We start from the raw sequence: 13857 nt of genomic DNA, 5'->3' as shown, positions 1-13857 counted from the left end.
CACAACCACACAGAACTCAGGCTCTGCTGCAAGCCTTTGTTGCAGGCAAAGGCAGTCTAATAAAAACTAAAAAAATAAACTTGCAGAGAAGAGAGAAGAAGGGAGTGAGCAGCAGATCTAAAATCTTTCTAAAACCACCACCAGGATGGTAAAGTTATGCTAATTGTGAAAATACTAAAAAAAAAAAAAAAAAAAAAGTTTTACTCCATCACAGCACTGATTACAGAGAAGAGACTTATAATGCATGTGATTTGAGGTGGCAGTCTTCACAAGATATAGCTTCTGAGAGAAAAAGACAAAAAAACTAAGAGAAACTTTGGTGACTGGGTGGTAAAAAATAAAAGAAGTGGAAGGAAAAGATACAGTCTTACAAGGCAAAGGGTAATAGGAACATTAGAGGGTCCATAACTACTTCCTGCATCAACAGAAATCTCATCCCTTAAAAAAACCTGGACTATGCTATACAGACAGGAGGACACCAAGCCATTAAACTAGAAATCCTGTAAACCACCACAAACATGTGAAATGAATAGTGTGAAATGGGGTAAGTCTATGCGAAGTTACCACAAAGACCCAAAAAGTAAGAATTAACACATTTTAGCTGGATGAAACTTCTCTCCAGAAACAACCGTGAAGCAAAATAAAAATGTAAGAAATGATTCAAAATGAGTTAAATATGCTAAAACAGAAAACTCAAATCTAAAGAACCACTTTGAATCAGAAATCCAAAAACTAAAAGCAAAAGTAGACAGAAAAAATCAGAAAAAAATGAAAAAAGAGTTGATTGAACTTAGCAAAGAAATTTAAAAAAAAAGAAAAGACAAAATCGTCTCAGAATAAGAAGACTCAAATGGAAGATAATAAAGTGAATTGATGAAAGGCAAGAAAATAATCTGCAAATGAAAATAAGGTAAAGGAAGATGTAAAAACACCCAGGAGAAAGTGTTTGACTGGAAGATAAATAAGAAACAACATAAATAAAATTGAAGTTATTGATATAGAAAACCAAACAATAGAACAGAATTAATATTTAAATTGAATCCAGAATACTTTCTAGTAATAAAATGACCCAAATTTACATAATGAAGGAGGTCACTGAATACCTGGGAAAATAAAGCAGGATTGACTGATGAACTTCCAGATGTATTCTAGTAAAACCATTAGACTTCCAAGATAAAACAAGAACTTTTTTTTTTTTTGAGACGGAGTCTCACTCTGTCACCCAGGCTGGAGTGCACTGATGTGAGCTCAGCTCACTACAACTTCCGCCTCTGGGATTCAAGTGATCCTCCTGCCTCAGCCTCCTGAGTAGCTGGGATTACAGGTGTGTGCCACCACACCTGGCTAATTTTTTGTATTTTTAGTAGAGATGGGGTTTATTGTGTTAGCCAGGATGGTCTCAATCCCCTGACCTTGTGATCTGCCCACCTTGGCCTCCCAAAGTAAGGAGCACTTTTTTGATTAGACTAGTTTTAGAATTTAGTTATTTATTGTCTTTTAAAATTCACTGCTTTATAAATGTCTTCTTATTAACTAAGTTGTACGTTTAGAGCATAAGTCTAATCCCAAGACTTTCAGCAAAAAACATTAAGTAACATATGAGTGAAAAATATTAAGTTGTAATTAGAATTTTCAAAAACAACACAAAAAGAAAGGCAAAGCAAAAATGGAGCAGAATAAAAAAATGCATGTGAAAGGAAATGTGGAAAGGATCTTTATTTCCAGTCAAACTGTCTAAGTGCCAAGAATACAGAAAGCCATTTTAGATGTAGAGCAATATAGGGAATTGTATATCTGTGACCCCTCCTGAGGAATCAAACAGAGGGTGAGCTTCAGTGAAACGGGGGAAGACTATAAGAATTTCAGCAAAACAATCAGTCATCTGCATAGCAATATGATTGTACATACAAGGCCAAAACAAAGGCAAAGGCAAGGAAGAAAACTAGCATACGAATGTTACATATTATGAAAAATAGAAATAAGATGACTTTAACAGTGAGAGGAAAAGATAGAGGGAAAAGGAAAATAGAACCAGAAAGTAGGTGGGAGATGTAGTATATTACTAAATATTGATATATCAGAGAGTAAAAAGTTCAATAAGAAAACAGAGAAATGGTGGTACTGAAAAAAAAAACAGATACAAAGACAAACACTATAACAAAAATACAAAATTCCCAAATATGAAAGAATAAAGGTTTTAAAAATAAAGAGCAAAATATACTTGTCATGCAGAGAAAAGAAGATAGTAAAAATAACAAAATATTTAAAATATATGACTAAGTTACAATTTGATTAGTCATATTGATAATTATGAATGTACTGTTAAAATACAAAGATTTTAATTTGTTATACAATCGAAGACTTATTGTCTAACAAGAAATACACCTGTGAGAAGTATAAAAGTTTCTCTTCAAAGTTTCTTGTTTAAGAAAAATCATAAGTGTTAGAAATAATTGTTTTTTTTAAACACTTTCTTCAAAGCCTTCTTGCTTTTTGCTAATAACTCTTAGGTAAGCCCTATTCTATGTAGCTGTTAGACATGCTCACAGGCAGGTAGTACATTCTATGTCCTTGTACTTTAACCAAGATATCTGTGCTGGACGTGCTCACAGGCATGTCCCAGCTTGCAGCCTATGCCTCTTTCTTATTTGGACTTCCTTTTTGTTCTCCATTCCTCTTACCTGTTTAGAAAAATTTTAAGTTGTTAGTTTTAGTTTAGATTGTGAAGTCTGGCTCGAGCCAATGGAGATCAGACACAGCAGTTAAGACAACCCCAAATGCATAAGGGATAAATATATCTGCTTTCCTTTGTTCGTGGTACTGTTGTGGCAAGATTACTAACATGGGTACCCTTTCTGCAGAAAGTAAAAATGTTGTTTTGCTGAGAGATCCTTTGTCCCAGTACTGATTTTTCTTTGCGACACTGAAAATTTACATGTAACACACCTACAATGAAATACTTCAGAAAGGTTAAATATAAAGAGACGAACAAAAGTATACCAGGCAAGTGAAAACAATGAGAGAAGAGATGGCTAATACATATCATAATTGAATTCTAAAAGTATTAAATGTGACAAATAAGGATGTTTTAAAATGCTAAACATAATTTGTAATGGAGATATAATGGTAATAAACTTGTATATACCAATTCACACAATGACCATGTTTATGAAATAAAAATTACAGGAGATGCAAGGAGATGTAACAGAAAGACAAAGGAGGTATCAACATATCAGTTTCAGTACAAGACAGATCATCTTGACAAAAGTCAGTGAGGATGGGGAAGACCTAAATAATATTACGAAGATAATCTATGGATACATACCAAACTAGACATTCTCATAACAGAGAATATACCCTCTTCTCAAGTTTACATGGAATATTTACAAAAATTAACTGTATATTAATAAATATTAATAAAGTTCCAAAAAGTGAAATACTATAAACAAAGTTTTGTTTTAAAATACAATAAAACTAAATATTATTAACAAAATCCTGAAAGAAAAAAGATTCCCCCATCTAGTAAAATTTTATTAAATAACACTTGAGGAAAAGGGGAAATGCAAATTGATTTTAAAAAATTTCTAAAAACTAATGGTAATGGAAATGACCTATCAAATCTACGTGATGTATTTAAAGCAGTGATTAGAAGAAAATTCATGTGACTAAACACTGATCAATAAGAATGAAAATAAATGAATCAAATATCAGTTCAAAGCAAAAGAAAGCACACAGAAGGAAATACTAAAGTTAAAGGCAGAATATAAGAATGTAGAAAAGAATGTACCAAATATGTAAATTGAAAACTTCTTTCCTTTTTCTTTTAAAAGTTAAAAAACACCACAAAGCACCAGTTCCTTTGGTTGAGGAAAAAAGATAGCACAATATACGAAATAAATGACAAGGTGGACTAACTACTGAAATGGTGAGGAAGTAAGGTATGCAGGATTGGCCAGAGGGAAAAACTGAACTGCAGTGTGGTTGCAACTGTGGCTCCAGCCAGTTCTACCTGGAGCACAGATATATCTTCATATTTCTCCCAGTTTGAAGCAAGGGACTCATCCTTTGTGTCCCTGAATCGATAAGTCTTGGAAGGTCATAACTGTGACCGATGCAGTTCCACGTGGCTGAGGGTAATTCCAGTGGGAAACGCAGCTGTGAACTCTCAGTCCATATTTTCAGCAGCTGGGTTTGAGTGCAATGGCCCTGAGAAGGGGGTGTTGGTGAGCACAGTGATCTATGATTTTCTTTGTGGTAAAGGACTGAATCTTCATTCTCTAGTTCTCAAGCACATTAATTTTTATTTTATGATATAACTTTTGTTTATTTTTAACCCTTCACAGCAATATATTTTGAAAATGTAGCTTCCAAATGCTGAATGACTGATTTGAGAGATTTCTTTTTATTATCATTATTATACTTTGGGGTACCTGTGCAGAATGTGCAGGTTAGTTACATAGGTATACACATGACATGGTGGTTTGCTGCACCCATCAACCTGTCATCTACATTAGTTATTTCTCTTAATGCTATCTCTCTCCTAGGCCCCCACCCTGACAGACCCCAGTGTGTGATGTTTCCCTCCCTGTGTCCATGCGTTCTTTCACTTATGAGTGAGAACATGTGATATTTGGTTTTCTGTTCCTATGTTAGTTTGCTGAGAATCATGGTTTCCAGCTTCATCCATGTCCCTGCAAAAGACATGAGCTCATCATTTTTTATGGCTGCATAATATTCCATGGTGTATATGTGTCATTTTTTCTTTATCCAGTCAATCATTGATGGCATTTGGGTTGGTTCCAAGTCTGTTATTGTGAATAGTGCTCCAGTAAACATACATATGCTTGTGTCTTTATAGTAGAATGATTTATAATACTTTGGGTATATACCCAGTAATGGGATTACTGGGTCAAATGGTATTTCTGGTACCAGAATCCTGAGGAATAGCCATACTGTCTTCCACAATGGTTGAACTAATTTACACTCCCACCAACAGTGTAAACATGTTCCTATTTCTCCACATCCTTTTCAGCATCTGTTGTTTCCTAACTTTTTAATGATTGCCATTCTAACTGGCATGAGACGTTATCTCATGGTGGTTTTGATTTGCATTTCTCTAATGAGCAGTGATGATGAGTTTTTTCATATGTTTCTTGGCTGCACAAAGGTCTTCTTTTGAGAATTGTCTGTTCATATCCTTTGCCCACTTTTTTAATGGGGTTTTTTGAATTGTAAATTTGTTCAAGTTCTTTGTAGATTCTGGATATTAGCCCTTTGTCAGATGTGTAGATTGTAAAAATTTTCTCCCATTCTGTAGGTTGCCTGCTCACTATGATGATAGTTTCTTTTGCTGTGCAGAAATTCTTTAGTTTAATTAGATCCCATTTGTCAATTTTGGCATTTGTTGTAATTGCTTTTGGTGTTTTAGTCATGAAGTCTTTGCCCATGCCTATATCCTGAATGGTATTGCCTAGGTTTTCTTCTAGGGTTTGTATGGTTTTAGGTCTTATGTTTAAGTCTTTAGTCCATCATCTTGAATTAATTTTTGTATAAGGTGTAAGAAAGGGGTCCAGTTTCAGTTTTCTGCATATAGCTAGCCAGTTTTCCCAACACCATTTATTAAATAGGGAATCCTTGCCCCATTGCTTGTTTTTTTTTGGTCAGGTTAGACAAAGATCAGATGGTTGTAGATGTGTGGCATTATTTCTGAGGCCTCTGTCCTGTTCCATTGGTCTATATATTTGTTTTGTTACCAGTACCATGCTGTTTTGGTTACTATAGCCTTGTAGTATATTTTGAAGTCAGGTAGTGTGATACCTCCAGCTTTGTTCTTTTTGCTTAGGATTGTCTTGGCTATATGGGTTCATTTTTGGTTCCATATGAAATTTAAAGGAGTTTTTTTCTAATTCTGCTAAGAAAGTCAATGGTACATGGATGGGGATAGCATTGAATCTATTAATTACCTCGGGTAGTTTCATTCTCAGCAAACTGACACAGAACAGAAAACCAAACACTGCATGCATGTACTCACTCATAAGTGGGTGTTGAACAATGAGAACACATGGACACAGGTAGGGGAACATCACACACTGGGGCCTGGGGGGTAGGGGGCTAGGGGAGGAATAGCAGGGGGTGGGGGTTTGGGGAGGGATAGCATTAGGAGAAATACCTAATATAGATGATGGGGCAATGGAGGCAGCAAATCACTACTATGGCCCATGTATACCTATGTAACAAATCTGCACAATCTGCACATGTACCCCGGGACTTAAAATATAATAAAAAAATTACCTTGGGCAGTATGGCCATTTTCACAATATTGATTCTTCCTATCAATGAGCATGGAATGTTTTTCCATTTGTTTGGGGCCTCTCTTGTTTCCTTGAGCAATGGTTTGTAGTTTTCCTTGAAGAGGTCCTTCACATCTCTTGTAAGTTGTATTCCTAGGTTTTTTATTTTCTTTGTATCAGTTGTGAATGGGAGTTCACCCATGATTTGGCTCTCTGATTATCTATTACTGGTGTATAGGTATGCTTGTGATTTTGCACATTGATTTTGTATCCTGAGGCTTTGCTGAAGTTGCTTATCAGTTTAAGGAGATTTTGGCTGAGAGTATAGGGTTTTCTAAATATACAATCATGTCATCTGCAAACAGAGACAATTTGACTTCCTCTCTTCCTATTTGAATAACCTTTATTTCTTTCTCTTGCCTGATTGCCTTGGCCAGAGCTCCCATATTATGTTGAATAGGAGTGGTGAGAGAGGACATCCTTGTCTTGTGCCGGTTTTCAAAGGGAATGCTTCCAGCTTTTGCCTATTCAGTATGGTACTGGCTGTGGGTTTGTCATACATAACTCCTATTATTTTGAGATACCTTTCATCAATACCTAGTTTATTGAGAGTTTTTAGTATGAAGTGTGTTGAATTTCATGGAAGGTCTTTTCTGATCTATTGAGATAATCATGTTGTCTTTGGTTGTGTTTATGTGATGGATTATGTTTATTGATTTGCATATGTTGAACCAGCCTTGCATCCCAGGGATGAAGCTGATTTGATTGTGGTGGATAAGCTTTTTGATGTGCTGCTGGATTTGGTTTGCCAGTATTTTATTGAGGATTTTCGCATTGATATTCATCAGGCATATTGCCTGAAATTTTCTTTTTTTGTTGTTGTGTGTCTGCCAGGTTTTGGTATCAGGATGATGCTGGCCTTATAAAATGAATAGTTTCAGAAAAAATGGCAACAGCTCCTCTTTGTACCTCACATAGAATTTGGCTGTGAATCTGTCTGGTCCTGGGGTTTTTTTGGTTGGTAGTCTATTAATTACTGCCTCAATTTCAGAACTTGTTATTGTTCTATTCAGGGATTCGACGTTTTCCTGGTTTCGTCTTGGGAAGGTGTATGTGTCCAGCAATGTATCCATTTTTTTCTAGATTTTCTAGCCTGTTTGCAGAGGTGTTTATAGTAATTGATGGTAGTCTGTATTCCTATAGTGTTGATGGTGGTTTGTATTTCTGTGGAATCAGTGGTCATTCCCCCGTATCAGTTTTTATTATGTCTCTTTTATTATTCTCTCTTTTCTTCCTTATTAGTCTGGCTAATGGTTTATCTATTTTGTTGATCTTTTCAAAAAATGAGCTCCTGGATTCATTGATTTTTGAAGGGCTTTTCATGTCTTTATCTCTTTCAGTTCTGCTCTGATCTTCATTATTTCTTGTCTTCTGCTAGCTTTTGAATTTGTTTGCTCTTGCTTCTCTAGTTTTTTTAATTGTGATGTTAGAGTGTCAATTTTAGATCTTCCCACTTTCTCCTGTGGACATTTAGTGCTATAAATTTCCCTCTCCACACTTCTTTAGTTGTGTCCCAGAGATTTTTGTATGTTGTGTGTTTGTTCTCTTTGGTTTCAAAGAACTTATTTCTGCCTTAATTTTGTTTTTTACCCAGTAGTCATTCAGCAGCAGGGTTGTTCAGCTTCCATGTAGTTGTGTGGTTTTGAGTGAATTTCTTAATCCTGAGTTCTAATTTGATTGCACTGTGGTCTGAGAGACCGGTTGTTAAGATTTCCATTCTTTTGCATTTGCTGAGGAGTGATTTACCTCCAATTATGTGTTCAATTTTAGAGTAGGTGTGATGCGGTGTTGAGAAGCATGTATATTCTGTTGATTTGGGGCGGAAAGTGCTGTGGATGTCTATTAGGTTTGCTTGGTTCAGAGCTAAGTTCAAGTCCTGAATATCTTTGTTAATTTTCTGTCACATTGATCTGTCTAATATTGACAGTAGGGTTTAACACCCCACTGTCTCTCACTATTATTGTGTAGGAGTGTAAGTCTCTTTTTAGGTCTCTAAGAACTTGCTTTATGAACCTGGGTGCTCCTGTGTTGGATGCATATATATTTAGGATAGTTAGCTCTTCTTGTTGTATTGATCCCTTTACCATTATGTAATATCCTTTTTTTGTCTCTTTTGATCTTTGTTGGCTTAAATTCTGTTTAATCAGTGACTAGGATTGCAACCCCTGTTTTTTTTTTTCCTCTCCATTTGTTTGATAAATATTCCTCCATCCCTCAAAAGCCTATGTGTGTCTTTGTACGTGAGATGGGTCTCATGATGGGTCTTGACTCTTTATTTAATTTGCCAGTTTGTGTCTTTTAATTGGGACATTTAGCCTGTTAACATATAAGATTACTATTGTTATGTGTGAATTTGATTCTGTCATTATGATGCTAGCTGGTTATGTTAGTTGATGCAGTTTATTCGTAGTGTTGATGGTCTTTAAAATTTGGTATGTTTTTGCAGTGGCTGGTACCAGTTTTTCCTTTCCATATTTAGTGCTTCCTTCAAGATCTCTTGTAAGGCAGGTCTGGTGGTGACAAAATCTCTCAGCATTTGCTTGTCTGTAAAGGATTTTATTTCTCCTCTGCTTATGAAGCTTAGTTTGGCTGGATATGAAATTCTGGGTTGAAAATTGTTTTCCTTAAGAATGTTGAATATTGGCCCCCACTCTCTTCTGGCTTGCAGTTTCTGTGGAGAGATGTGCTGTTTGTCTAATGGGCTTCCCTTTGTGGATAACCCGACCTTTCTCTCTGGCTACCCTTAACATTTTTTCCTTCATTTCAACCTTGGTGAATCTGACAATATGTGTCTTGGTATTGCTCTTCTCAAGGAGTATCTTTATGGTGTTCTCTGTATCTCCCAAATTTGAATGTTGGCCTATCTTGCTAGGTTGGGGAAGTTCTCCTGGATAATATCCTGAAAGAGTGTTTTCCAACTTGGTTCTATTCTCCCCATCACTTTAAGGTACATCAGTCACACGTAGGTTTGGTCTTTTCACATCGTCCCTTTGTTTGTTCCTTTTCTCTAATCTTGTCTTCCCACTTTATTTCATCAAGTTGATCTTCAGTCTCTGATATCCTTTCTTTTGCTTGATCAGTTCATCTATTGATACTTGTGTGTGCTTCACGAAGTTCTTATGGTGTGTTTTTCAGCTCCATCAGGTTATGTATGTTCTTCTCTGAACTGGTTATTCTAGTTAGCAATTCCTCTAACCTTTTCTAAAGGTTCTTAGCTTCCTTGTATTGGTCTGGAACATGCTCCTTTAGCTCAGAGGAGTTTGTTATTACCTACCTTTTGAAGCTTCCTTCCGTCAATTTGTCAAACTCATCCTCTGTCCAGTTTTGTTCCCTTGCTGGTGAGGAGTTGTATCTTTTAGAGGAGAAGAGACATTCTGGTTTTTGGAATTTTCAGCCTTTTTGAGCTGGCTTTTCCTCATCTTTGTGGGTTTATCTACTTTTAGTCTTTGATGCTGGTGACCTTCAGATGGGGTTTTTGTGTGGACATCCTTTTTGTTGATGTTGATGCTATTCCTTTCTGTTTGTTAGTTTTCCTTCTAACAATGAGGCTTCTGTGCTTCAGGTCTGCTGGAGTTTGCTGGAGGTTCACTCCACACTCTGTTTGCCTGGGTATCACCAGTGGAGGCTGCAGAACAGCAAAGATTGCTGCCTGTTCCTTCCTCTGGAAGCTTCATCCCAGAGGGGCACTTTACAGATGCCAGCTGGAGCTCTCCTGTATGAGGTGTCTCTGTCAATCCCTGCTGGGAGGTGTCTCCCAGTGAGGAGGCACGGGGATCAGTGACCCACTTGAGGAGGCAGTCTGTCCCTTAACAGAGTTTGAGTGCTGTGATGAGAGATCCACTGCTCTCTTCAGAGCCAGCAGGCAGGAAAGTTTAAGTCTGCTGAAGCTGCACCCATAGCTGTCCCTTCCCCCAAGTGCTGTGTCCCAAGGATATGGGAGTTTTATCTATAAGCTCCTGACTGGGGCTGCTGCCTTTTTTTCAGAGATGCCCTGCCCAGAGAGGAGGAATCTAGAGAGGCTGTCTGACCACAGCAGCTTTGCTGAGCTGCAGTGGGCTCTACCCAGTTTGAACTTCCCAGTGGCTTTGTTTATAATGTGAGGGAAAAACCGCCTACTCAAGCCTCAGTAATGATGGACTCACCTCCCCCACCACCAAGCTCCAGCATGCCAGATCAACTTCAGACTGCTGTGCTGACAGTGAAAATTTCAAGCCAGTGGATCTTAGCTTTCTGGGTTCTGTGGCAGTGGAATCCACTGAGCTAGACCGCTTGGCTCCCTGGCTTCAGCCCCCTTGCTGGGGGAGTGATTTCATCTCACTTGCCAGGTGCCACTGGGGTATGAAAAAAACTCCTGCAGCTAGCTCAGTGTCTGCCCAAATGGCCACCCATTTTTATGCTTGAAACTCAGGGCCCTGGTGGCATAGGCACCTGAGGGAGTCTCCTGGTCTGCAGGTTGTGAAGACCATAAGAAAAGTGCAGTATCTGGGCTGGAATGCACAGTTCCACATGGCACAGTCCCTCACAGCTTCCCTTGGCTAGGGGAGGGAGTTCCCTGACCCCTTGTGCTTCCCAGATGAGGCAACACCCCACCCTGCTTTGGCTCACCCTCCATGGGCTGCACCCACTGTGTAACCAGTCCTAATGAGATGAGCCAGTTACCTCAGTTGGAAATGCAGAAATCACTCGCCTTCGGTGTTGATCAGAAATTGCAATGAGCTGAGATCATGCCATTGCATTCCAGCCTGGGCAACAAGAGCAAAAGTCTGTCTCAAAAAAACAAAAAGTTATGAACAGGCTTGACTTAGCTGGGTGGATCTGACTCAAGGTCTCTCTTGAGGTTGCAGTCAAACTGTTGGCAGGGCTGTGGCCATCTCAATGGAGGATGGAGGTCCTGTGCCCAAGCTCACTCATATGACTTGGCAGGACTTCATTTCCTCACCATGTGGGCCTCTCCATGGGACTGCTGATGACAGGACTTCCCCCAGAATAGGCAATCCAAGTGGGGAAGAGAGACACCCACATAAAAGCACAGTTCCTGTCAGCCTGGGAACCCCCGAAGGGAAGGAGTTTGCATCAGTGTCCTTGGGTTCTGGTAACGAAGCACTGCAGACTGAGTGGCTCAACCATGGGAATTGGTTGTCTTCTGGTTCTGCAGGCTGGAGGTCCCAGACAGGAGTGTTGGTAGCGTTGGTTCCTTCTGGGGACTGTGAGGCAGAATCTGTTTTTTCCTCTTCCCTATCTTCTAGTGGTTTTCTATCTTTGGCGTTTTTTGGCATGTATACACATCACGCCAATCCTTGCCTTCATCTTCATGTGGCCTTCTCCCGGTGTCATGTCTGTCTCTGTGTCCAGATTTCCCCTTTGTATAAGAACAACAATTATATTGGTTTACAACCCACCATAGTGATCTTATTTTAACTTGATTACCTCAGTAAAGACTTTATTTCCAAATAAGGTCACTTTTCCAGGTCTTAGAGATTGGGACTTCAACATATTTTGGGGGAGACACAAATCAACCCCATAACAGAGTGGAAACTGGAGGTCTGAGATGAGGGCAGGTGAGTAGATGCTCTTGAGAAACTTGATCATCCAAGTGTCTCCAATATTGCTCATTCTAAAGAAGTGCATTCTCCATCTTGTTAAAAGATGGCTCCTCTTGAAGATTATGCAGAGGACTCAAAAGAGTCAGGTTTCTTGAAAGACAATGCCTTCCCCTTCAGGGTGTTCCTGGCAGCAATCTAATAACAAGTGTCAAAACCCAGCAGAGCCCAAAAAGGCTCATGCTAAGCTACCAAGTGAGGAGGAGGCTCATAATCCAAAATACTCCAGGGTCTGCTAGTAGACATGGGAGTGCATCCCAAAGGTACTGGATCAAGGAGGGCGGAACATAGAATTGGGTGAAGGAGAAGTGATGGACATGGAAGTGATACCCTGTGATAGAAGACATAACAACTGGCAAGGACCATGGGAATGGTGCTGATATGTTGCCAGGATGGCTTCTGAAATTCTTGAGAAAAATCAATGGCCCACACTACGTGAAGCAGATATGCCAGAGTTCTCATGACAGATGGTAGAAGGAAGGATCAAAAGGACCAGATAATTGCACATACTAAGCCATGATTAACACAGTTTCCTGTACTAGGTATGCAGCTGATGAGATGGCGAATACATTTTTAACATCTTTATCAGGTAGGCGGATCAAAAACAATTTATGTGAAAAGCACAAGAGTAAACATTTAGAGTCTTGCTCAGCAGTTATGTTAACTCTTCCACCATCTGTCATTTTATAGTCTGAAGATACCTGGACCATCTAGAAATTGTATATGATACTATATGGGTGCACTCTATGTATGATATACTGTTAATTAGGCTGAATGAACAGCCTATGAAATATGTTAGAGAACTTGATAAGGTATATGTTCACATTCTTCAGAGGATGGAAAAACAAATGTTATGAAGGTTCTGGGATCAAATGCTATGAAGGTTTTGTCATACTCACAAAATTTGTAGGTGTCTGGAAGTCTTGGATTTGCTGGGACATCCCCTCTAAATATAGGTTGAATTGTTGAATCTAGTATTGCTCACAGCAAGAAAGAAGAGAAAAATTTGGCAGGCACCCTGGATTATGGAGTCAACATCTTTGACACTTGGGAATACTTATTGTACCCATTTAGAGGAGATATGGAGGGGATGCATTTTTTAGTGGAACTGGAGCCCAGGCAGGGATCGTGTCATTTCCAGGCTGCAGCACAGCTGGTCCTCCCATTTTTGCCATTTCACCTGACAGATGTATGACCCTGTAGTTATCATAAAGATGGGAAGAGGTGCCGTGTGGAACATCTGGCAAGCTGCAACTGGATAATCAGAATGTATTCCTTTAGGATTCACTGGGAGCAAGGACATTACCAACCACAGCAGATAAATATAAAGCATTCCAAAAGTAGCTCCTGTCCTGCCCTGTCCTGGGCTCTGGTAGAGGCACAGTGTTTGACCAAGGAGCATCAAGTGACCAACTGACCAGTGCCCCACCATGAGCTGCATCATGTCATACCCTCAAAGACATAAGCAAGTGAGCTCGGAAGAAATTCATCATTAAACAGAAATGGTGCACGTGGGTTTAGGCAAGAACAAATCCAGCAGGTATAAGTAAGCCACATGAGCTGGTGGCCCAGACCACAAGTCTTCTATTAGCATGTTGGCACCACTCCTCTAACGCATCCCTCAAGCCACGGTGGCTTAAAGTTGGTGCTGGTTATTGGCTGGGAGTTTAACAGTGGTGATTAACTGGAGCCCTCACTGATGGCTTCTCCATGTGGCTTGGGCTTCTCACAGCCTCATGGCTTATTCCAAGAAGGATGATCCCAAGTGCAAACATTCCAGGACTAGCTGTAATGTTTCTTATGACCCAGCCTTGGAAATCATGGGGTATCATTTCTGTAGCACACTATTAACCACACGAGTCACAGACATGGCCCAGATTCAAGAGAAGGGGAAATAGACTCTCCCT

The sequence above is a fragment of the Sapajus apella genome, unplaced genomic scaffold, assembly GCF_009761245.1.
Source record: "Sapajus apella isolate SASKATOON/1434 unplaced genomic scaffold, GSC_monkey_1.0 scaffold56, whole genome shotgun sequence".
NCBI classification, from domain to species: Eukaryota; Metazoa; Chordata; class Mammalia; order Primates; family Cebidae; genus Sapajus; species Sapajus apella.
This window is presented reverse-complemented; position numbering follows the sequence as displayed.